Genomic DNA, 22,774 nt, shown 5'->3' on the forward strand with positions numbered 1-22,774 from the left:
TATGATACTGTATCTGCCAACTGTTGTTTAATTTCCTCACTGTAGTAAAATCTATTAAGAATTACTATATTGCCACCCTTATCAGCTTCTTTATTGACTATCATCTTGTTCTCACTTAGATCTTTAAAATCTGCAATGATGGCCGGCTGCTTGGATCTCCGCTCATCTTGAGCTGCATGGATCCTGCATCACTGGTGGTGGTCTAAGTAGTCCATTTGGTCCTCTCTGCCAGCTGTCCACCTTTGGTAAAGGTAAGCCCTTGCCTTCCCACGCAGGACAGTACCCGCTTGTACCACATCTCTTGCAGCTACCAAGGCTTTTTGGCATTCCCTCCAAAGGATCTTCAGGCTCCGGGTAGCCCCAGCCTGCAGCACTCTTCTCTGTGATGCACAGTCCTCTGAATGCTTCTTCTGAGGTGTGGGACCCTTCTCCAGTTGTGCTGCGTGGGCTCCTCTGAAACTCCTGGGTCGTCTTCCAGTGGGTCTTCTGTGGTGGCTGCATTTTCTTCTGTGGACTGTCGTCCTTGCTGAGGGTCCCCCAGGACTACCTTCCATGGGTTGAGTCCTTCTGGACCTTGCTGGTCCCTAGCAGCTCCACTTCTCATTTAATGCGACTCTTGCCTTTGCCATGGCTTGTTGGTGGCTTTTACATGCCACAGACAGACTGCAATCTTCCATACAGCATGGGACATTGACTGCATCCTCCAGGAACTCTTTACCGATTCCAGGGCTGCATTGCTGACCATCTTCGTCCTACCGTCGACAAACTGCTGCAACCACAGACGGGTGGATAGTGGCTCATGCCACCACCGGACACTTCCACGAGTTCTGGAATTGGTCCCCCACTTTTTCAGGTCTTCTTTCTTCAGGATCCACCACTGGTTTCTTGCAGTATTGTCTGGGTGTTGCATTCTTCTTCTTTTCAGTCATTTTTTTGTTTGGGGAAAAAAACAGTACCTTACTCCTTTCTTCCTGGTACCTGGGGAGCACTGTGGTACGTGCCTTTTCGGGTTCCTACTTCCTCAAGCTCCCCTCTACAGATTCCACTTACCTGGGTGGGGGTCCTGCATTTTGTATTCAATTTTTTTAGTATATGGTTTGGCCTCCCCCAGGGTCACTATTGCCTATTGCTATTTCATTGTTTTCTATTGCTTTTTATGCCTATTTCTGATTACTAGTGTACATATTTAATGTGTTTTAATTACCTCCTATTGGAGAGTTGCCTATTTAGTACTTTTGGTAATTGTGTCAATAAAATAAAGTACCTTTATTTTTGTAACACTGTGTGGTTCTTTCATGTGTGTACATGCTGTATAACTACAGTGGTATTGCATGAGCTTTGCATGTCCCCTAGATAAGCCTTGGCTGCTCATCCACACCTACCTCTAGAGAGCCTGGCTTCTAGACACTGCCTACACTTCACTAATAGGGGACCCCTGGTATAAGGGGTAAGTACCATAGGTACCCACCACACACAAGGCTAGCTTCCTACAAAAGCACATTAAAGAGAGCTCCAATTTTGCATCATCCAAACATGTTTGCTCATTTTGCTGGTGAAATATACGTCTTCACCTTTTTTATAAGAGCCATTTTGTCCCCACAAAGATCCAGTCACACACACAGTACATTCATAAACTCTGACCCAATGTGAGCGAAACAATACAATGTATGATCTGGAACATCTGGCTACAAAAGAAGCATTTGTACAGTGGTGAGATTTTTTAGAAGGCTATCCTCATCCTATAACTCTTTGGGCCAATCATAAAAATTAAGGGTTTGTGAAGACCATGAAATGTGCCATTTCCAATATATGAGCTCCTTTAGAACTGAAACCGTCATGGAAGGGTAAATGCTTGGTCCAGGGAGGGAAAAGAAGATCCTTTAAACTCAGCCCCAGCCATTTTAGATACACTTTCAGACATGAATGAGTCTACATTCTTACAAAAAACTGAAATAGCCAGAAGAGATTTCAATCATATTGAATGGTTTCAAGAAGAACCAGATCAATTGTATTGTAAGAGACAATTATGTTTAATAACAGTGGATTTTTTCCCATATCCCTTGTTACAGCATGACGTGCTGAAATGTTGTATAATGCCTGTGTGGCAAGTCATCCTGGGAAGATAAAGACATTAGAATTATTGATTAGATGTGTGTGCTGGCCAGCGATTTAAAACAGTATCAAGGACTATCTGAAAACATGCTGCATTTTCAGCAGACCACGCTGGATCATCAGCGTCCCATGTGTTGAATACAGCCTTTTCCCATATCATCTGGACCTTGAGATCTTATATCGATGGAGTTTATAGTTGAACTTTCAGCATCAGAAGATCATACAGGAATATTAGTTGTGGTAGATTATTAAGCCAAACAGGAGTGTTCTTTAACCATCAATGGCCATGGATACAATGGCTTCTTCTGGCAATATGTTTATATGACTTTTTCTTCCTTGCTCGCTAGGAAGTTCTCCTAACCATAATTGCACACCATCTCCTTATCATAAAGCAGGAGATGAAGTATTGCTATTCACCCTTTTTCTATCTACCTCTCAGTCCCATACTAAGCTCACCTACCAGTTAGTGGGTTCTTCACCTATTAGGGCAAGGGTGGGAACAAATCTGGTACGAATAGATCTACAGAGAGCTTGGAAACACACACATTTGAACATCAGGACAGGAAACCAGAGAAGGGTACTGGGTTTACAAGAGTGGAAACCATGGAGAACCGGCCTTAGACACGTAGGAAAAAGACTAGCATATATCACTTCCAAACCAGCTGGTCATCTGCAAAACCAAGGTCCTACAATAGTTCCAGGTCAAGCTGAGCAGTAGCAGTCTAACGAGGCTGAGATATATGAGAATGGTTCTTGGCAACATTGTGTTTGGGGTGTTGTGGCTCCCTCTAGTCACTATAGTTTATTGTCCAGCTTTGCATCCCTCGCATTTGTTGTTTTTGCATCCCTCGTCAGTCACTCATTTCCCACATTTCCTAGTCCTTCCTCTTTCTCTTTAACTATTTGTTTGCTGATAGTTCTGTGCTGTTTTTTGTTCATCAGAGGTGTGTGCCAGTGGTGTTCAGAATACAGGAGGTCTGCCAGTAATCCTTGGTGTTTGTCATACCCTAGTCAACCTGTGCTGTATGTTCCCAGCTGACATCACTATTTTTCAATTAGGTGGGCGCCATATACTCTTCTATGTATTTTACTTTAATGCTCTGTTGAATGTTTAATTCAAAAGGCATGATATGCACTTCAGTTTGTGTGCTCTGTAAACAAGCCTGCTTAATAAAGTATAAGTGTCTGGTATGTTTTTTTAAAAACAAAGTGCGCTGCTAAGCAATGAAATAAAGGCCTCAGTTTCCTGCTGTTCTTGTTTCCTGCCGGAGTGTCTGGTATTTGTTTTTGTTTGTACAATGGCTGCTGACCAATTATACACTGCTGTGCAATTAAAGACCTCAGTTTCCTGCTGCCCTCATTTTCTGATGCCCTTGTTTCTCATCAGAGTGTCTGGTATTTTGTTTTTTGTTTATACAATGACTGCTGACTAATTAAGGGCCTCTGTTCCTGCACCATTCTTCTGATTGGCAGGCAGCACTCTCTACTAGCATAACGGGCTATGACTATCACATTCAAAGAGTGACCACATGTTTGGCTTTGTCAATCCGTCTGAAGAGAGAGCTGTATCTACCAACAGCACCACCTATGGGTTCAAAGCCATAACCACCAGGAACAGGAGCAACCCAGACACTGTTGCCTGAAAGCTGGGGGTTTGCAAATTCTCTTGGAATTCTGTTCCTTCAATACAACTTTCTACAATTTTGAACCCTGGTTGTTTAGCCCGTGCCACCACACCTCCCTTACCTTGGCCATCATTATCTCACCACTGCTCAATGATCTAGCTATTTTGCCCATTACACAGACCTCAGGTTAGTGCACTAGCTGGGTGACATTCATTTTAGTTTCTCCTTTCTTTAAAGACACCCTTTCAGTTTGAATTTCAATTAGGAAATTTCAGTGGAAGGAAATGAAAAAAGGACAAATTATGTGGGTTGTGTGAAGTAACACACCGCAAAAGACAGTTAATAGGATTGTTGTCATTAGCGAAGAAACTAAAACTATGTGCTTAGGATTTAGAGAAGGGGTCAGTGTTCAAAGGACCTCCAAGAGGACTCTTGATTTCTTTCAGTAATTCTTGTTTGATATTTTCTCAAGGACTCACACCCAAGGAACTCTAAACTAACCTTTTTTTAAAAAGAGCAATTTTTCATTTATATCAAATTTAATCTTATGGAGAGTAGAAGGATAAACTTGATGCTGGTCTCTGCAAGTGGGGTTAGGGATTGTGAAGGTAAGCCCCTAATAACTGACAAAGGCAAGGAAAGTATGCTCAAGTTGACTGTCAAGTATTCATGTATGGTTTCCTAAAGTGATTGTGTGCTTTTGTCTCAGAGTACCAATCCTGGAAGAAGGAGTGTGCCTTACCACTAGAATTTGCAGGGTCCTGTTCAAAAGGATCAACACACATCAATCATTTTTTTCTGTGGGAGTTCCGGGTACACCAGACTCATTGCACTCTCAGATGTATGGTGGGACCAGACATGCCATTACCACGCATGACTTTACTATGTGACCATTACCATGCATATGCCTTTACCACGCATGCCTTTCCCATGCAAATTTTTTCATGCCTTTACAATGAAAATGCAAGTATTTCACAGTCAAGTATAAAGCCTTTATATATATATATATGAAAAAACAAAGGTTACAGAGAATTTATCAAATGTGAACCTAATTATAACATCTCTATAACCTTTATTTTTTTCAGTCAATTTCTAAGTTTTTTTAAATTCTATTTCCTAATTATACTGTTCCTGTAGTCTTTGTTTTTTTCAGTAAATTTCTAATTTTTTTTTTAACATAAAGTAATATTTAATTACAATACGTTAATCCAAGCCTTTGGCCATGCGTGGTGGGGGGTTGGACACAGGGCCGGGCCTGCAGCCAACCTGCTGCATGCCCCTGACCCCACACAGTGGCCAAAACAGTGCTGGCAAGGGGCTGGCAGTATGCACCCAATTCCACGCCATGCAAGCCCAAAGGTTGGCCAACTCCAACATGCAGCCATCTACACACTGCACACGGCTCATGCCAGTAGGTTTTATGCATAAATGTTTGCTTTTGCTTGGTAGGAGTTGACAGCTCCCACCAAGAAAAAGCAAACTAATTCTGCTTTCTGCTAGTGAGAGCTCTTACTTGCAGAAAGCGGAGTTTTCATCTGTCTTCCCTGCATGCAAGTATGCATGCAGGGAAGACAGATGAGAACATTGCTCCCCCAAGCAGGGAGCTACTATTAATAGGAGCAATCCTGGCTCCCGCAGGACAAGGGGAGATGGATAGGTCTGCAGGGTCCTTCAGGCTCCCCCCATGGTCCTGTCACTCTCTGTCCCTCACTTCCATCCCATAACGGGATGGAAGAGAGGGAGAGAGAGAGATTGTCATTGCAATGGTCTCTCCATGCAATGCCTTTAAAGAGTAAGACTAGCAAGATGTTTGGGACAAATGTTATAGTTACGTTTCGATGCAGAGTGGAACAGAGTCACTTCTAGACTAATAGTAAAAAACTTGTGCTATCACTCAGTAGGTTAAAGGTTCAAATCCTAGTATACCTTGGCAGTGTGTTTGTTTATTTACTGGTGTTTTGACTGATAAACCTTCCAAGTGATGGAACATTCACACTTCTTTTCAATCACATGCAAGGGTTTGACTGTCATAGGTATTTCTTGAAGCATCACTGTAAGGTGTCCCCTATGTCCTAGAGGTTCCAGTCACAGACCCTTGTGCTGAAAGTTGATGGGTCTACTCCAAGTGTGCCCATTGTCATTTTCACTCTTAAATTGTTTTAAACTTTAAAAGTGTAAGGTTCATACTGAAAGGTAATCTCATTCTTTTTAATTGACAAATACACTTTTCTTTTCAATTTATCTAGAAATATCTAATTCTAAGTATATCACCCATCAAAGCCTAAAAGACTCTATCGCTTTCCCTCTGGCTCTCTTTCTCTCTCTCTATTCCCACTCACACACTTACTCAGACCCTTACACACCCACTCACAGATCCACTCAGAAACTCATGCACCCTCATGGACCCACTCTCAGCCACTACTCAGACCCTTAGGCACACACTCACACAGGGACTCACACACCCACTCACAGAATCACTCACACTCTCACATACCAACTCACAAGACCCACTGAAACCCTTATGCACACATTCACAGACCTGCACCAACACTGACGCATCCATTAAGACACTGATGCATGCCCTCCTCACACCCAGAGACTCTAACAGCCACTTTCACCCCCAGATACACTCTCTCACACCTGTTCTTACACCCAGAGAGACAGGCTGAGGCCAACTCCCGCCGCACGCAGCCAAAGGGCCTTGTAGAGCGTGGGGTTGGCTGCAGGGTCTGGTTGCAGGCCAGGCCTTGCGGGAAACATTTGCCATGCACGGACGAAGGCCTTTCATGAAGCAAGTTTGGGTGCTTATTGGGGGTTGGCCTCAGGGCCTGACCACAGGCCAGGCCTTGTGGCCATGCGCGGGGGTGGTTGGATTAACGTATAGTAATCGAAATTATTTTACGTTAAGAAAACCATAGAAATCCACTGAAAAAAACAAATGTTACAGGGAGGTTATAGTTAGGAAGTGGAATAAAAAAACATAGAAATTCACTGAAAAAAAACAAAGTTTATACGGACATTATAGATAGGCTCACATTTTAAACATACATAACCATATTATAGTTAGAGTTATCTCAAGTAAGTATAACTCGTGCCCTAAGGTAACTATAACTAGCACTCTTGCCATGCACTGCCAACTACCCCACAAATTATGTCACTCAGGATATCTTTGATAACATCATTGATAATATCAATGTAATATTTGCAGTAACATTTTTGACAGAAACACTGTGCATGGTGTGGGTACAAGTCATAGTTAGTCATAGAAGCTGAGCCTATCTATAATGTGTATACAATATGTATATATATATATATATATATATATATATATATATATATATATATGATATGTGGCGGTCACCAGTAGGTAGGTATAGTTAGGACCACGTTTAAATAGAAAAAGCGGAAGGTCCCTGTGGCCACCCCATTCTGTGTATGGCCAATTTCGGCCCTGGGGATCCCATCTCCTGGGGCCTGGCATTCTAAAAAATGTTTGTTTGGGGGAGGGGACCATGCTACTCCCCTCCTCTGTCCGATTTCACCCCGGGGGACCACATCTCCTAGGGTCTAGCATTATTATATGTATTTTTTGGGGAGGGGGACACATGGCCTACCTGGGGGCAGTTTACAAAACCAGCACTGGAGCCTGTGTTTTTTTTTTTTTTCGCCAGAATCGCAGACCCATCATGACTCCTACTGAAAATTCAACTAAAATAAATGCCTTTTTTGCCATGGGGGAACCAGAGCTAAGGGGTCAGGGTGCACATACCTTGGCCCACTTTCATTATTTAATCTTTTTTTCTGGCTGCCAAGACTTCCTTGTTCAAGTGCTGACAGTGAATCAGCCAATCAGATCTCAGCACGAGATCGGGAGGGTTTGCGGGGCCTTCGCTTACCTATATATACTAATTCATTTTGTCTTTAATTTCTCAAAAACTACTGAACAGATTTACACAACATAACAAAAAATGAGCTTTCTGTACCAAGAACCACCTTTCTCTAAATTTGGTGCAATTCCATCCAGTTGTTCGGGGGCTATTCCCTCTCAAAATATATGGGGAAAAGCAGGCTCCTGTGCTTGTTAAATGCGGGGGGATGTGCAGCCCCAGGGCCCACCACCTCCCTGGGGTTAAAATAACAATGAAAATGGTGGGTGGGGCATGCAGCCTTGGGGACCACAACCTCCCCGGGGCACCTGATGAAATCAATGCAGGGGGGCACAAGACTCACCACAACCCCAGGGACTGCCACATCCCTGTGGCACATGATACATGCTTTTCCCACGCTCTCAGACCTGCTGTGTGCATGCTGCTGCCTGCCTGTCCCTCTTTCTCACTGCGTTCCCCAGGCTCCCAACCCTGTTGTGTGTGTGCCTGCTGTGACTGCTGTCTGCCTGCCACTCCTTCTCACTTCTTTTACCAGGCTCTCAGCCCCATTGTGTGTGCCCGCTGCCTGCCAGTTCCTCCCACTGCTTTCCCCAGGCTCTCAGCCTTGTTGCGTGCTTGCCTGCTGCCTGCCTCTCCCTCCTTATCACTGCTTTCCCTAGGCTCTCAGCTCTATTGTGTGTACGCTGCCTGCCTCTCCCTCCTTCTCACTGCTTTCCCTGTGCTCTCAGGGCCATGGTTGCATGCCTGGTGCATCCCTTTCTATTATGAATGATTTACCTCTTTCCCTGGGCTCTCAGCTCCATTGTGTGTGTGCCTGTTGCCTGCCTCTCCCTCCTTCTCACTATTTTCCCCTAGGCTCTCAGCCCCTTTGTGTGTGAGCATGTTGCCAGCCTCTCCCCCTCCTTCTCACTGCTTTACCTGGGCTCTCAGCAGCTTTGTGTGTGTGTCTGCCATCTGCCTATCCCTCCTTCTTACTGCTTCCCTCAGTCTCTCAGCTCTTTTGTGCTGCCACCTGCCCCTCCTTCTCACTGCTTTCCCTGGGCTCTCAGCCCCGTTATGTGCATGCCTGCTGCCTGCCTGCCCCTCCTTCTTACTGCTTTCCCCAGTCTCTCAGCCCCGGCTTGCGTGTGTCTGCTGCCCATCCCTCCTTCTCAATGCTTTTGCCTGGCTCTCAGCCCATTGTGTGTGTGCCTGCTGCCTGCCCCTCCTTCTCACTGCTTTCCCTGGGCTCTCAGCATTATTGTGTGCATGCCTGCAGTCTGCCTCTCCCTCCTTCTCACTGCTTTTCCCGGGCTCTTAGCTCCATTGTGTGCATGCCTGCGGCCTGCATCTCCCTTCTTCTCAATGTTTCACTGCTTTCACCGACTCTCAGCCCTGTTGTGTGTGTGCCTGCTGCCTGCCTGACCCTTCTTCTTACTGCTTTCTCCAGGATTGCAGCCCCTTTCTTACTGCTGTAGCTGGGCTCTTAGCCCCATTGTGTGCATGCCTGCTGTCCGCCTGTCCCTCCTTCATACTGCTTTTCCCAGGCTCTCAGCTCTGTTGTGTGCCTGCCCTTGCTTCTGACTGCTTTCCCTGGGCCCTCAGCCTCGACATGTATGTGCCTGCTGCCTGTTCCTCATACAAAATACATTGCCCGAGTTCTCAGCCCCGTCATGTGCATGCCTGCTGCCTGCTTGCCCCTCCTTCTCACTGCTTTTTCATAGTTCTCAACCACATTGTGTGTGTGCCTGCTGCCTGTCTGTCCCTCATGCCCATTGCTTTTCCCAGTCTCTCAGCCCTGATGTGCACATGCCAGCTGCCTGCCTGTCCCTCTTTCTCACTGTTTAGTCCTTGTTCTCAGCTCCATTGTGAGCACACCTGCTGCCTGCCTCTCCCTCCATCTCACTGCTTTCCCCGGTCTCTCAGCCCCATTGTGTGCATCCCTGCTTTTTGCCTATCATTCCTTCTCACTAAATGACCCTGGCTCTCAGCTCCTTTGTGTGTGTGCCTTCTGCCTGCCTGTCCCTCCTTCTCACTGCCATCCCTAATCTCCCAGCCTCATTGTGTGCATGCCTGCTGCCTGCATGTCCCTTCTTCTTACTGCTTTCCCAGGCTCTCAACCCTGATGTGCACGTGCCTGCTGTCTGCCCCTTCTTCTCACTGCTTTCCCTGGGTTCTGAGCCCCATTGTGTGTGTGCCTGCTGCCCAGCTGCCACTTTGTCTCCCTGATTTCCCTGGGCTCTGAGCCCCATCATGTGCGTACCTGCTGCCTGCCTGTCCCTCCTTCCAACTACGTTCCCTGGGCTCTCAGCCCCATTGTGTGCGTGCCTGTTGCCTGTCTGTCCCTCCGTCTCACAGCTTTTCCCAGGGTCTCAGCCCAATTGTTTGCTTGCCTCCTGCCTGCCTCTACCTTCACAGAAATTAAACCCCAACAGGAAGCACCTACAAATATGAATGCAACAGGTGCCCCAGCTGAAGCTCCACGTCTGGAATGTACAAATGATCCTAACTCCTGGGCTTGGTGAAGGCAAAGCAAGTGTATTTACTTACGGATTCCATATTGAAAAACGATCTGAATTCCTTCATGGAGGTGCATGAATCTTTCATCTATTGGAATAAAATCAGACACTATCACACCCACTATCATACCCACATAGACCCTCTCACACCCTCTCTCATTGCCAAACAGACACTCTCATAGCCACTTTCACACACAGAGACACCCTCTGACAATCAGAGAGAGGCCCTGCGGCCATCTTCCGCTGTGCATGGCCAAAGGGTGGATAGGGGAGTTGGCTGCAGGCACGGGGTTGGGTGGTTTATAGGGGGGTGGCCTCCTGCCAAAGGCCATGCGTGGCGGTGGTTGGATCAATGTATAGTAATGAAAATTGCTTTCCGTAAAATAAAAAAAACATAGAAATTCACTAAAAACACAAAGGTCACAGGGACAATTCCAGGTACTTCCCCTGAATCCCCCTAAATGCAGTATTTAGTAGGTGTGCCTAGGCCTACCGATCAGATTCGATGGACACAAGAAGACCAGGAACAAAGGATAACCGAGGAACGAGAACAGAGGTTCTTCTGCAAGAACAGAAAGGCACCAAATCCTGCCTGCTCCTCCATTTAGTTTAAAGCCCCAGTGATGTGGCAGTCTAGGGTTGCATGGTGGCAGGCAGACACCCGGATTCATTTAGTTTAAAGCCCCGGGGAGGTGGTGGTCCCCAGGTCTGTGGGGGGGCATGCCCCCCCTTAATTATGGTTTAAACCCCAGGGAGATGGCAGCACGAGGTTAGCGGGGGGCATCCGTTAACGTTATAGTCCCGCCTCTGCATCCATTTACTTTAAGGTTTTGGGGAGGTAGCGGTCCAGGGGTGCAGGGGCCAGGCAGCCGTCCCACATCCATTTACTTTAAAGGCCAGGGAGGTGGTGGTTCCTAAGGCTGCAGGGGGGGTGAGGCAGCCCCCTCATCCATTTAGTTTAAAGCCCCGGAGAGGTGGTGGCCCCAGGGCTGTGGGGAGGCTGGGTAGCCCCCGCATCCATTTAGTTTAAAGCCCCCAGGGAGGTGGCAGTCCCCGGGGCTGCAGGGGGCTGGACAGCCCCCAGCATCCATTTAGTTTAAAGCCCCAGGGAAGTGGCAGTCCCTGGGGCTGTGGGGGGACCAGGAGGCCCTCCCGCATTCAAAATTTAAATGCTCCTGGGACCTGCGTTCAAACAAGCGAGGGAGCCTGCACTTGTTTGTTTGAAATTTGCAGTGGATCCGTAGATCTCCCATGACTCCTGCTGAAGTTTTTTTTTTAAATGCTTTTTTGCTCTGGGAGTGTCGCTCTGGGACCCCAGCACCAGATCTAAGGGTTAGGGGTGTCCCTACCCTGGCTCCTTTTCTTTAAAAAAAATATTTTTCTGGGACTCGGATGAAGCCGAGTCCCAACATGGCTGCCAATCCTTCCTTCCTTGTTGAAGTGTTGTCAGCCAATCATATCTCAGCAGGAGATTGGGAGGGTTCTTGGAGCCTTGGCGTCCCTATATATAAAAATTTAGATTTTCTTCAATTTCTCAAAAATTACTGAATGGATTTACAGCAAATAAGAAAAAGGCCACTTTCCTGACCAAGCGCTACCTTTCTGCCAAATTTGGTGTAATTCCATTCAGTGGTTCAGGAGCTATTGCTGTTCAATATCCCTACGGAAAAATGCATGGGGAAAAAGCTTTTTGGGACCCCCCACTTTCCCTCAGCCCCCACTTGACTGATCACCCCAAACCTTTCCAGACAGCAGCTGATGTGAGCGTTGAATTTTTTGTGAAGATTTGTCAACCGGTGCCAAAGATATAGGCAAGTAAAAAAACGCTTTCTCTATAGAAACTAGGCCCTAAATATAACTACCAAGTATTTTTATATATGTATATATATACATATATATATGTATATATATATATAGATAGATAGATATGTATTTCACTTTAAAAAACAAAGGTTACAGGGACGCTATAGTTAGGCTCACATTTTAAACGTACCAAACCAAAGAAATTCACCTGTTATAGTTATCTCAAGTAGCTTTTTTTAAGTGAACTTCTATGGTTTTTCAAATTCTATTTCCTAACTATGACATCCCTGTAACCTTTGTTCTTTTCAGCAACTTTCCACGTTTTTAATGTAAGGTAATTTTCATTACTATATATTAATCAAACTACCACTGTGTATGTGGCAGCAATTGGCTGCAGGGCCTGGCCACAGGTCAGGCATTACTTCCAACCTGTATATCCATCCAACCCTGTTCTGAGCATGGCCTTTGGCTATGCACATAGTAGGTAGCCACATGCTCACATGCCCATCCCCAACCCTGGGGACCACATCCCCTGGGTCCTGGCCTAATTGTTGTTTTTTTTGGGTAGGGGTCCACACAGCCCCTCTCCCCAGGCTGATCTTGGACCTGGGGACCTCATCCCCTGGGGCCCAGCTTAAATATATATTTATTTTGGGGCAGTGGGGGGACGCATGGGCCCCCTCCTAGACTGATCAGGGGCCCCAGGATTCTCACGTATTACGGATAATAATGTTTGTAATGTAATCATGTTGAACCCATAAGTTTGTATAGTATATGTGTTTTATTAAAATGTATTAACTGAATGTATTGGTGAAATTATTTAGCATTAGCCTATGAGAGGCCTGTTAAGTTTGTATATTGTGACTGCATAAAATTCTGATTCATTCCTTAATGTGAGTTTTCCTTCAGATTTCATTCCCATGAGAAAACTAGATTTTGGTAATAGGCCCTAATGTTTAGACATAGAGAGAATGCATCATATGTCAGAACATTGTGGAACATGGACTGACGTTGCATGCAATTGTTTCAAACTTAAGTTGCGTCACAGATGGAAGATGTTCTCATAACAGACCTGGGAAAGGATGTACATGTTGCAGTTTGGAGTTGTGTGATCGATTTCTTTTGAATGATGCCCTTTCAATGTAAATTCTTGTTTTAAATATTGTATTTATTAAACATTATGGTGGTCATTCCGACCCTGGCGGTCTATCGGGGACCACGGATGCACCGCCAACAGGCTGGCGGTGCATCCAGGCCAATTCTGACCGCGGCAGTAAAGCCGCGGTCAGAAAAGGGAAACCGGCGGTTTCCCGCCGGTTTTCCCCTGGCCTGAGGAATCCTCCATGGCGGCGCTGCAGGCAGCGCCGCCATGGGGATTCCGACCCCCTTCCCGCCAGCCTGGTTCTGGCGGTTTTGACCGCCAGAACCTTGCTGGCGGGAACGGGTGTTGTGGGGCCCCCTAACAGGGCCCCACAAAGATTTTCAGTGTCTGCATAGCAGACACTGAAAATCGCGACGGGTGCAACTGCACCCGTCGCACCCTTTCCACTCCGCCGGCTCCATTCGGAGCCGGCATCCTCGTGGAAGGGGGTTTCCCGCTGGGCGGGCGGGCGGCTTTCTGGCGGTCGCCCGCCAGCCCAGCGGGAAACTCAGAATGACCGCCGCGGTCTTTTGACCGCAGTACGGTCTTCTGGCGGTTCCCGCCAGGCCGGCGGAATCCGCCGCCGGCGGGGGTCAGAATGACCCCCTATATGAGCAGTCAACCTGACACGTTGCATAGGAAAATTAGTTTACGTTGTAGTCATTTGAACCAAATAACACGATTTAGAACCCCCATACGAGCTTTCACGTTGGGTCTAATATCTTCTTTAAGTCAGTATTTAATAAGGTTGTCCTTGCACAATTTCAGTCTATTGTTGTAGTTATTTTGTGAATATTGAACAAAACCCTCCCCGCTTCTCCATCCATGCAGTTATAAGGTAGCTTCTTGCCCTTGAGACATGTGTGCGTTAGTTTGTATGACAGTATATGCGAGCAGTGCCATAGTCATCTCTGACCAGGCTGATAGTGCGCCTTGTGCCCTTTTGCCCCTCCTGGTCTTTAGAAGTGTACCTCCTCTGCCCCTGCCCACTCTACTATATCTGTCTCCCATTTATGTCTTGTTGGGGCCTGGGTCTACACCAATGGATAGCTATGCATTGTTTAGCAACCACAAGGCCCAGCATTGCATAGTGCCTACTCAACTTTCTGGTGGGGTTTTATGGGAGAAGTCCAATATACATATTTCAATCTCCAACAGAACACCCCATCCTGGAGTTGCTTTCAACTGGGAGACAATCTCCTACCAGAATTTCAGGATTGTGGGGCAGCTTCATGTCAAATGGAGAAAGTTGACCTTGTCAAGCCCGCTATTAGGGCTTTTGTGGTCTTGAGAGGGGTATGTGGTGTGTATGCGCCTGGGAGTGAGATATGACATAAGTATGCCCTTCAATGTATATTTAACTGATACCTTTGGTGAATCAGAATGCTTTATGAACTTTAATATGACAATGATCACTTGGAATTTAGTCAGCTCCCAGATGCTTCCATATGCTGTAAGAGATCTCTAGATGTTTTTGCTGAAGAACTCCGTATGCTGTGCCCTTTGGAGAGGTGTCTTCCTCATTGTTGTTGCCCCTTTGGCATGTCCCTTTGAGGCATAGAAACCTTTCCAATCCCCTTCAGAATACTCTTGATCAAGCATCCGACATGTTGATGCTTTCCCTTTTTGTCTATCTTTTGTCCACCTTAGTTAGTCACCTACATTCTGAGATTATCTTTTTCCAAATTACTTTTGACCTTTTTGTGCTTTTTGTCTTTTACCCACATGTGTTCCACCCCTTACAAGTATTTCACTGATTTGGCTAGTTTTAGTGTTTCTCCGTGGCCAGCTAAATTATGACTCTGCTAAATTGAATTAATTGATGATTGCTAATCCTGAGCAACACTTAATTTCTGTATCACATATATTTCTTTTGATTATATGTATTGTTGCTCTTGAATGCTTAGTTTTATTAATGTTAGTTCACCTGAATCTGTTTCAACGCCTTGGGCAACTCGTGGTCATTACGTATGTTTATAATTTGGTCTTGCAAATTGTCTACATGACGTTGAGCTTGAGTTTGTAATAAATCCCTAAACTTTATTTCCAACTGGAGTTTTCCTTCCGTGGCCACATCGGTCATGGTGTTTAAATTAATTGGGGTTGTATTGAAAATATGTTAGTGGTTCTACCACACCACTTACTGGGTCCAAAGATCCATCAACATTGAAGGGCATTGATTCCTGCTAAGGATGAAAATGCTCTAACAGTTCTAGTAACAGAGTTATAGTTTGTCCCATAATGGAGGAGAACCATTCTTGTGTGGTATTAGGAAAATAGGATTGGACTATTGATGCTATTGACCAGTCCAAAGATTGTTCACCCCGACATCTGTCCCATGTTTTTTTCTGAAGGTTGATGAAGTTCCAGTGTCGTGCCTACAAGTGACAGATGTGCGACTATTAATAGGGTTTTGTCCTTGCATTGCTTTGGCTTGAAGATTGCGGTGAAGTGTAATGTTGTGAAGTGTTTTGCAGAGTTTTTGTACTCAAAGTGATTGTGGTACTTTTTTGATCAAAATTGTCTGCAGTTGTTGCTGTTGAAAGGTCCGTCAGGGCCTAGGATCCTGGGATAACGCACAAGTGTAGAAGACACTTGGTTAATTTATTGTCTGCAATGAGGTACTTGTCATAAGACGTCATTGATAGTGCCAATAGTTTCTTTAAGTGCAAGAGAGTTATTGGTTGGCATTAAGTGAATCCTGAGTTTACATGGAGGACCTGTATCAACCGGAGTGAGAATTGCTGGTCAAGTTTCACTCGTTATGAAATTGTGAACGCTGCATTCGGAAAGTGTAAGCCTGCACAGCTTTGAAGTGTTTTATTTTCCTACTTGTAGTGCTGTTGATTTTTTTGCTTGCAGTAATTTGCATTAGGTCTGTGTGAGTGACTGTGTGTGAGACAGTTGTGGAGTGACTGCAGCTGCTGAAAGAAGTGAGTGTATTGTCATTCTGTGCTGGTATAGGTCTTCTGGTTTTAAACCGCGCTGGCATTGGTGGACAGTGCTGGGTTGCTAATGGTTGAGAACATCGAGAGCAAAGGATTGTGGGATTGAAGTTACTTCCTGATTCGATTCAAATTTGTTGTGAGTAATTGAAATTTGACAGAAAATGAAAAAATTTTAGGCTTTTAAAAGCACGTTAAGAGGAGGCGTATTTATTCCAGTTGGATAGAGTAAAGAAACACCGCCAGAAGGAACTCCAGGTTGTACTGTGTCATCTATTAAAGGTCTTCATGCATGCACTTGGCTTGAACAATGTTGCAAGAATGCTGAAAAAAAGGTGCCTCAGCATTTCCCCATTATGGAACATTTCATTTGAGAATTGAAAATAATTTGAGACTAATAATGTATGAAATGAAAATGCCTCCAAGACACATACACTTGAAGCTTTTAGTATTTGGGAACGTATACAAGAATAGGCTGCAGAGAGCAATTAAGATACTCTCAGAAGCCAAATGGGATGCAGAGCAGAAAATGTGGAGAGCAGACATAATATATGGAGTCAGAATGCCAGCTATTTCAAATAAAGAAGGTGAAAGCACTAAACCCAAGACAAATAAACTGACAGAAAAGACAGAACAGACAACTGAAACTGAAAATTAAAAGTCAGTAACATATAACAGTGATGCAGAGGATGGGTTTATAAATCAGACAGTGATGAATCATCTGCCTCTGTATCAATCGGTTGATGTAGGAGCGAGAATTGAGTCAGTACAAAATGTAACCCCTAATGTGCCAACTGCTTCAGTTGCACGGACCCCGAATCAGATAGTACCAAGTACACCTGTAAATTCGATGACACTAGTGCCTGTGGTCTATCCACCAGTTCAAACTGACACAGTTCATCCTGTCCCAAGTCCAGTTGTAAATCAAGTTGTGCCAGATCCCAATGTGAGGCAAGCAGTGTAGTCACCTTATATGAATCCATCCATGCCAAATTGTACCCTGAATCAACCTATGCCAATGTTTAGTTCAGTTCAGTCAATGTCAAATGTTACCCCATGTCAAACAGGACAAAGTTTCAGTACTGTCTTAACAGGACAGAGTGCAGGAATGACAATTGCTCAGAATCAGACAAATCTTATGGGTCCCGATGCATTAACGGTTACAGTGACTATAGGTCCAGTTGTTGCCTTGTGTGCTTCAGGCAACTCTGGAAGTAATGCCCATTCAATAAATGTTCAGACTGTTGCTGATACACCAGTTACGTCTGCTGGGGTGTCACCAATTGGTATGCAGAGGTCATTTTATTCAAATAATTCAGAAATGGAGAGAACAGCTTCTCTTGGTCCACTTTTGACCCCTACACAAAATGCAGATGCTAACCCAATGTTGAATCAAGCAGGACTTATGCCTGATGCGCAGTTTCCTCAGGGAACCACACCTCATTTCATGCCCATACCTGATCAGATTCCGAATGTACATTGCAGTACCCTGCAAGCAGAACTACCCTGGAGAAATAATATTAGTTTGCAAGGTTTCACACTACAGCAATTGACTTATTGGTTAAATAAGGTTCTGTGACACAATATCAAAACCACAAATATCGTGATGCAGAAATATAGGCCCTCAGTACGACTTTGGCAGTCCTATGACCGCAGCGGTGGGGGTGGTGGTTACAGCGCCGCGGGTCTGGTGGTGCAGTTTGCCATATTATGACCATGGCAGTGTTCCAACTGGAACACAGCCAAGTTTCCACCAGTCCCGCTAGTGTGGGCAGACCGTCACTATCGGCGGTAGGCTTTTCCAGGCCGGCGGGGAGCATATTACGAGGTTGCACCCAGCCAGGATTTCTGCCATGGTTTCCCCGTCACAAAAAGGCTGGCGGAAACGAACCACATAAAAGGGGACACTCACCTTCAGCAACACAGACACGTCCGCAGCGGCCATGGAACCAGAAGTGGAAGTCTTCCCAAACTCCTGCTGGCCACGTGTTGGCGATGAAGACACCAACTGTAAGTACAGCCACCTAGCACACACTGGAGTGAAGGACATTAGTACACACACACATAATACACACACACGGCCTGGCTAGTGACGGCCATGCACAAACACACACAATCACCCGTAGCAGCAAACACACACATTCACACACTCATACACAAACCTCACAAAACAAATCACACATATGCAACACATATATGTGGAAGGTAATCCAGAACGATTATGTAACCCTTGACACCAAGGGATCCCTGGTGTATATATAATGAAGAGCAATCTGCATAATAAACATAACAAGAAACAACATAGGCCTACTGGCCAGTCCAACTTGAACGGGTGCCACAGGCACACATGGCAATGTCCATGGCCCCAACTTGACTCCTGACTGCAAAATGGCCTCCACATGGCAGGGGCATCAATGGAGTATGCAGGCACCTCAGGGGTGATGGGGGCTGAGGTGGGAGGTTGGGTTTTGAGGGGGGTCCTTAGGTGGGGATTTTGAGGGGGGCCCTTTGGTTTGAGTTGGGGGGGCTTTTGTTCTGGATTTAGATTTTGGGGAGGGGGCTTGGGTTTTGCTCTGGGTGGGGGTAACCTTGGCCTTGGTGGGGGTAGATGTCTTAGGTGGGGTAGGGGCATGGCTAGTGCCAGGTGCACTATGAGAGGCTTAGGCGGTAGAAGGCAGGGGTTTTGTGTGTGGAACAGGGCACTTGGAGGGGACAGGGACTGGGTCTGTGGGAGGAAACAGGGAAAACTCATTCAGGAAACATTTTTTAGGGGCACAAGGTTGGGAATGGGAGTAACGTTTGGGAGTAGAGGGAGAGGGAGAGGGAGTGGTAGTGAGGTGAGTACGGTGAGGTGCCTTGGGTACAGGTGCGAGCGTGGATGTTATGTGTGCTGTGTGACTGTTGGGTGTGTGAGTATGGGCGTAGAGGGGGAGGAGATGCAGGGAGATGTCAGGGTGGATGTGTGAATGTATGTTGTGGTGGTGTGTGCAGGTAGAGTGGATGTGCTGCATGTGGGGGTGTTGACAGTTGTGCTGAGTGGTTATGTGGTGTATGGGGCGCATGCACCCCTGCTATTGTGGTGACAGTGGGAATGAGTGCACTTGTGGCAGGATCTGGGAGTGATGATGTGGTGACTGCAGATATGAGTGGTGTAGTTTCTGTGAGGGGAGAGGTGGCGGGGGAGTCCGTGTAGGGAGTGGATGCTGTTGTGTCTACATCTGAATGTTGTGTGAGTGCAAGGCGGTGGTGTCTTTTGTGGTGCCTGTGTTTGTCTTTGCAATCTGGGTCTGTTGATGTGGATGCATGTTGGTATGAAGGTGTGCCTTGGATGAGTGAGGAGAGAGGGATGTGGGATTGAGAACAGGTAGTTGTAGGGGGGATGGAAGAAGGAGGAACACTGGCTGCTGTCAATGTGGAGGCCAAAGCCTGAAACGATCCCTGCAGGGCCTTCCAGGTAGGCATTCGACTGCTGCATCTGTGATGCCAGTCCCTGGATGGCATTCATGATGGTTGACTGCCTCACCGAGATGGACCTCATCATTGAAGGCAGTAGGGCTGACTGAGGCAGGGGCAGAGGTGCCTGCGGCAAAGAAGATGCCCACCCTCCTGGGTGAGCGGGAGCGGGCAACTGGGTGGGGGGGCTACAGGGAGGGCAGTGCTGGGAAGGGGGGTGGCAGACAATGATGGTGCTGGGATGGTACCAGATGGGTCCACCACCGCCAGGGAGCGTCCATCGGAGAAGGAATCCGAAGATGTACTCGTCGATCCTGTCTCCCCCTGTGGCACTCCTGTCTCTCTGTTGGTAGTTGTGGTTGAAAAAGGATTGTGTGTGTGTGTGTGAGGGCGTGTTATATAGTGCAGTTAGCAAGTGTGTGTGATGAGTGTCAGGAGTGCAGTATTCAGACTATCTAATGTGGTTTCAGGTTCTGGTGGAGGTGATGTTTTAACAGTGGCAGTTTCGCACTACCAATGGTTTACCTCCATGCAATGACCGCTGTGCTGATTTGTGGGTCATAATATGGGTGTTATTGCCATGGCGGTACTGGAGGTGGGACAGTCTCTCTCCCACCCTTGGTCGTCCTGGGGGTTTAGGATTTGTGGCTGCATTTGGGTGGTCTTCAGTTTGTCTCGTAATACAGCGTTCACTGTACGGTCATCACTGGCGGTCTTTTAGTGGCCGCAGCACGGTGGTCTTCCAAAAAGACTGCTAAAGTTGTAATGAGTGCTATAATGTCAAAAATATTGATCACAAAAATATTGTTTTCTTATACATATATGGTAAGTACAAAAATATAATTTAACATTATTATTGAAAAAAATATCATTTTTAACATAAATGTAGTTAAAAACAGTAAATAATAAATCATTTACCAAATAACATTAATATAATGTCAATTACATATTTTTAAATAATAGATACTTAATTAAGCACACACACACATATATTTGTATAAGTTAAAGCGTATATACACATATATCCTGTAAAACTATTATACCAAATATTAATTTAAACTTGTATAAACATTTTCTATTTTTTAATTATTAATATAACAAATATATGTATATATTTACATAACAAAATAAAGAATATAACAAATAAACTGCACATACATTTAAAATATTTCCAATTTAATTATGCATAAAAAGTAAACAATTGATAAAAATACGTTTGACTAAAAATATGTTAAAAACTACATACATTTATACATACAAACAATATAAAATTAATTAGACAAACCCATAATTGCAATATATATTTAAACAATATTAACAAAATAGGTAGGGGAAGCATTGGACTCAGGAGGGTTACATTTTACTATTCCCACTCCAATCTGTGCAACAGTAGAGAAATCGTTGGACACCGGAAATATAAAATGTACTATTCCCACTCCAGTGTATGCAACAGTAAGGAAAGTGTTATACTCAGAAGGAGTAAAATTTACTATTCCCACTCCAGTTGGTGCAACAGTAAGGAAAACGTTTGACACCAGAGGGGTAAAATTTACTATTCCCACTCCAGTGTGTGCAACAGGAGAAAAAGCGTTGGACTCAGGAGGGGTAAAATTTACTATTCTGACTCCAGTCTGTGCAACAGTAGGAAAAACGTTGAACTCAGGAGGAGTAAAATGTACTATTACCACTCCAGTGTATGCATTAGTAGGGAAAGTGTTGGACTCAGGAGAGAATAAACTTACTCTCCCACTCCAGTAAGTGCAAAAATAGGGAGAATGTTGGACTCAGGAAAGGTAACATTTACTATTCCCACTCCAGTAAGTGCAACAGTAGGAAAAACACTGGAGTCAGGTGAGATACAATTTACTACTTCTGTTCTGATGTGTAAAACAATAGGGAAACTCTTGGACCCATGAGAGGCTAGATTTACTATTCCCACTCCTGTAATTTCAACAGTAGGGAAAACGGACTAAGGGAAGGTAACATTTACTATTCCCACTCCAGTGAGTGTAACCGTATGGAAACTGTTCAGAAGGGGTAAAAATTACTATTTCCACTCCAGTGAATGCAACAGTAGAGAAAGTATTGGACTCAGGAGGGGTAAAATGTACTATTCCCACTCCAGCTGGTGCAACAGTATGGAAAGTGTTAGATTCAGAAGAGGTAAAATTTACTATTCCCACCCCATTTACTGGTGCAGTAAAAATAGAATACTTCACTTCAAACACACAACATATTTTAACAACTTTATTGAACAGCCCAAAATATAAAGGGCAAGTCTGTGGTATGCTTCGGTTCTAGGAGAGAGTCTGAAGCCAATGCCGGCTACACTGCTGCACCTCCAGCAAATCGAGTGCACTTTTTCCATGCACCATGTCATGCATGGCAAACAGTGTGCACACTGACATTGCAGGCATAGGGGGAAATCCACATGGGCTTATTCACCGTGGGGCCCTTTTATGTGGCCCTTTACTTGCCTTTCCACTGACTATTTTTTCATAGAGGTGTCCCCGCCATGAAAAGGTCGGTGGGAAGGCAGGTGATAATATATACGTCGGTGCCAATGCCGGCACGGCTACCATTAACCGCCGATGTCCCTACCCCCGTTGCCGAGATAGCTCAAATGTCGGCAGTGGCGGCGGTCTTGTGGCAGACCAACTGCACAGATTGTAATCAGGTGGTCGGACCACTGACAAGGCGGTAGTCAGACGTCCAAAGATGGTACTGTGGTCGTAATCAGACCCTAAATCTCTTTATATAAACAAATAGTTTAACAATAACATAACTATTACACATTTTAGTTATTATTGTCAATTAACTCAAATATTATTCATATAAATAAAATATCACAATAAATTTCCACAAACATAACAGCAATCTATTAGGATGTAATAAAAAAGAAAAGAAAGTATAACACAATTCACCTATGAAAAAATTTGAAGACTTTTTAATTGAAAACATTTTTTCAATTTATAATTACTTAAAAACCTTCCCCCATTTCTGTACAAAGTAAACAACACACACCTAAAATATAACTTAACACAATTATCAATTGCAAAATAATGAAGTAAAAATTATTTATTAACTTCCAACCCTCTAACTTTAAAAACACAAAACACACCTAACATATAAGCTAAACAAATGTATAATTACACAATGTACATAATTACTTATCAATTAAATAATGAATAATAATTTAAATGAATTATTAAATAATTATAATTACTTCCCACCCTGTACCCCTATAAATCCCACAACCTGCACCTAAAAAATAACTTAAAAATAAATGACAGTATTTACAGAATTATCA

Source organism: Pleurodeles waltl, chromosome 7 (genome assembly GCF_031143425.1).
Source record: "Pleurodeles waltl isolate 20211129_DDA chromosome 7, aPleWal1.hap1.20221129, whole genome shotgun sequence".
NCBI lineage: Eukaryota > Metazoa > Chordata > Amphibia > Caudata > Salamandridae > Pleurodeles > Pleurodeles waltl.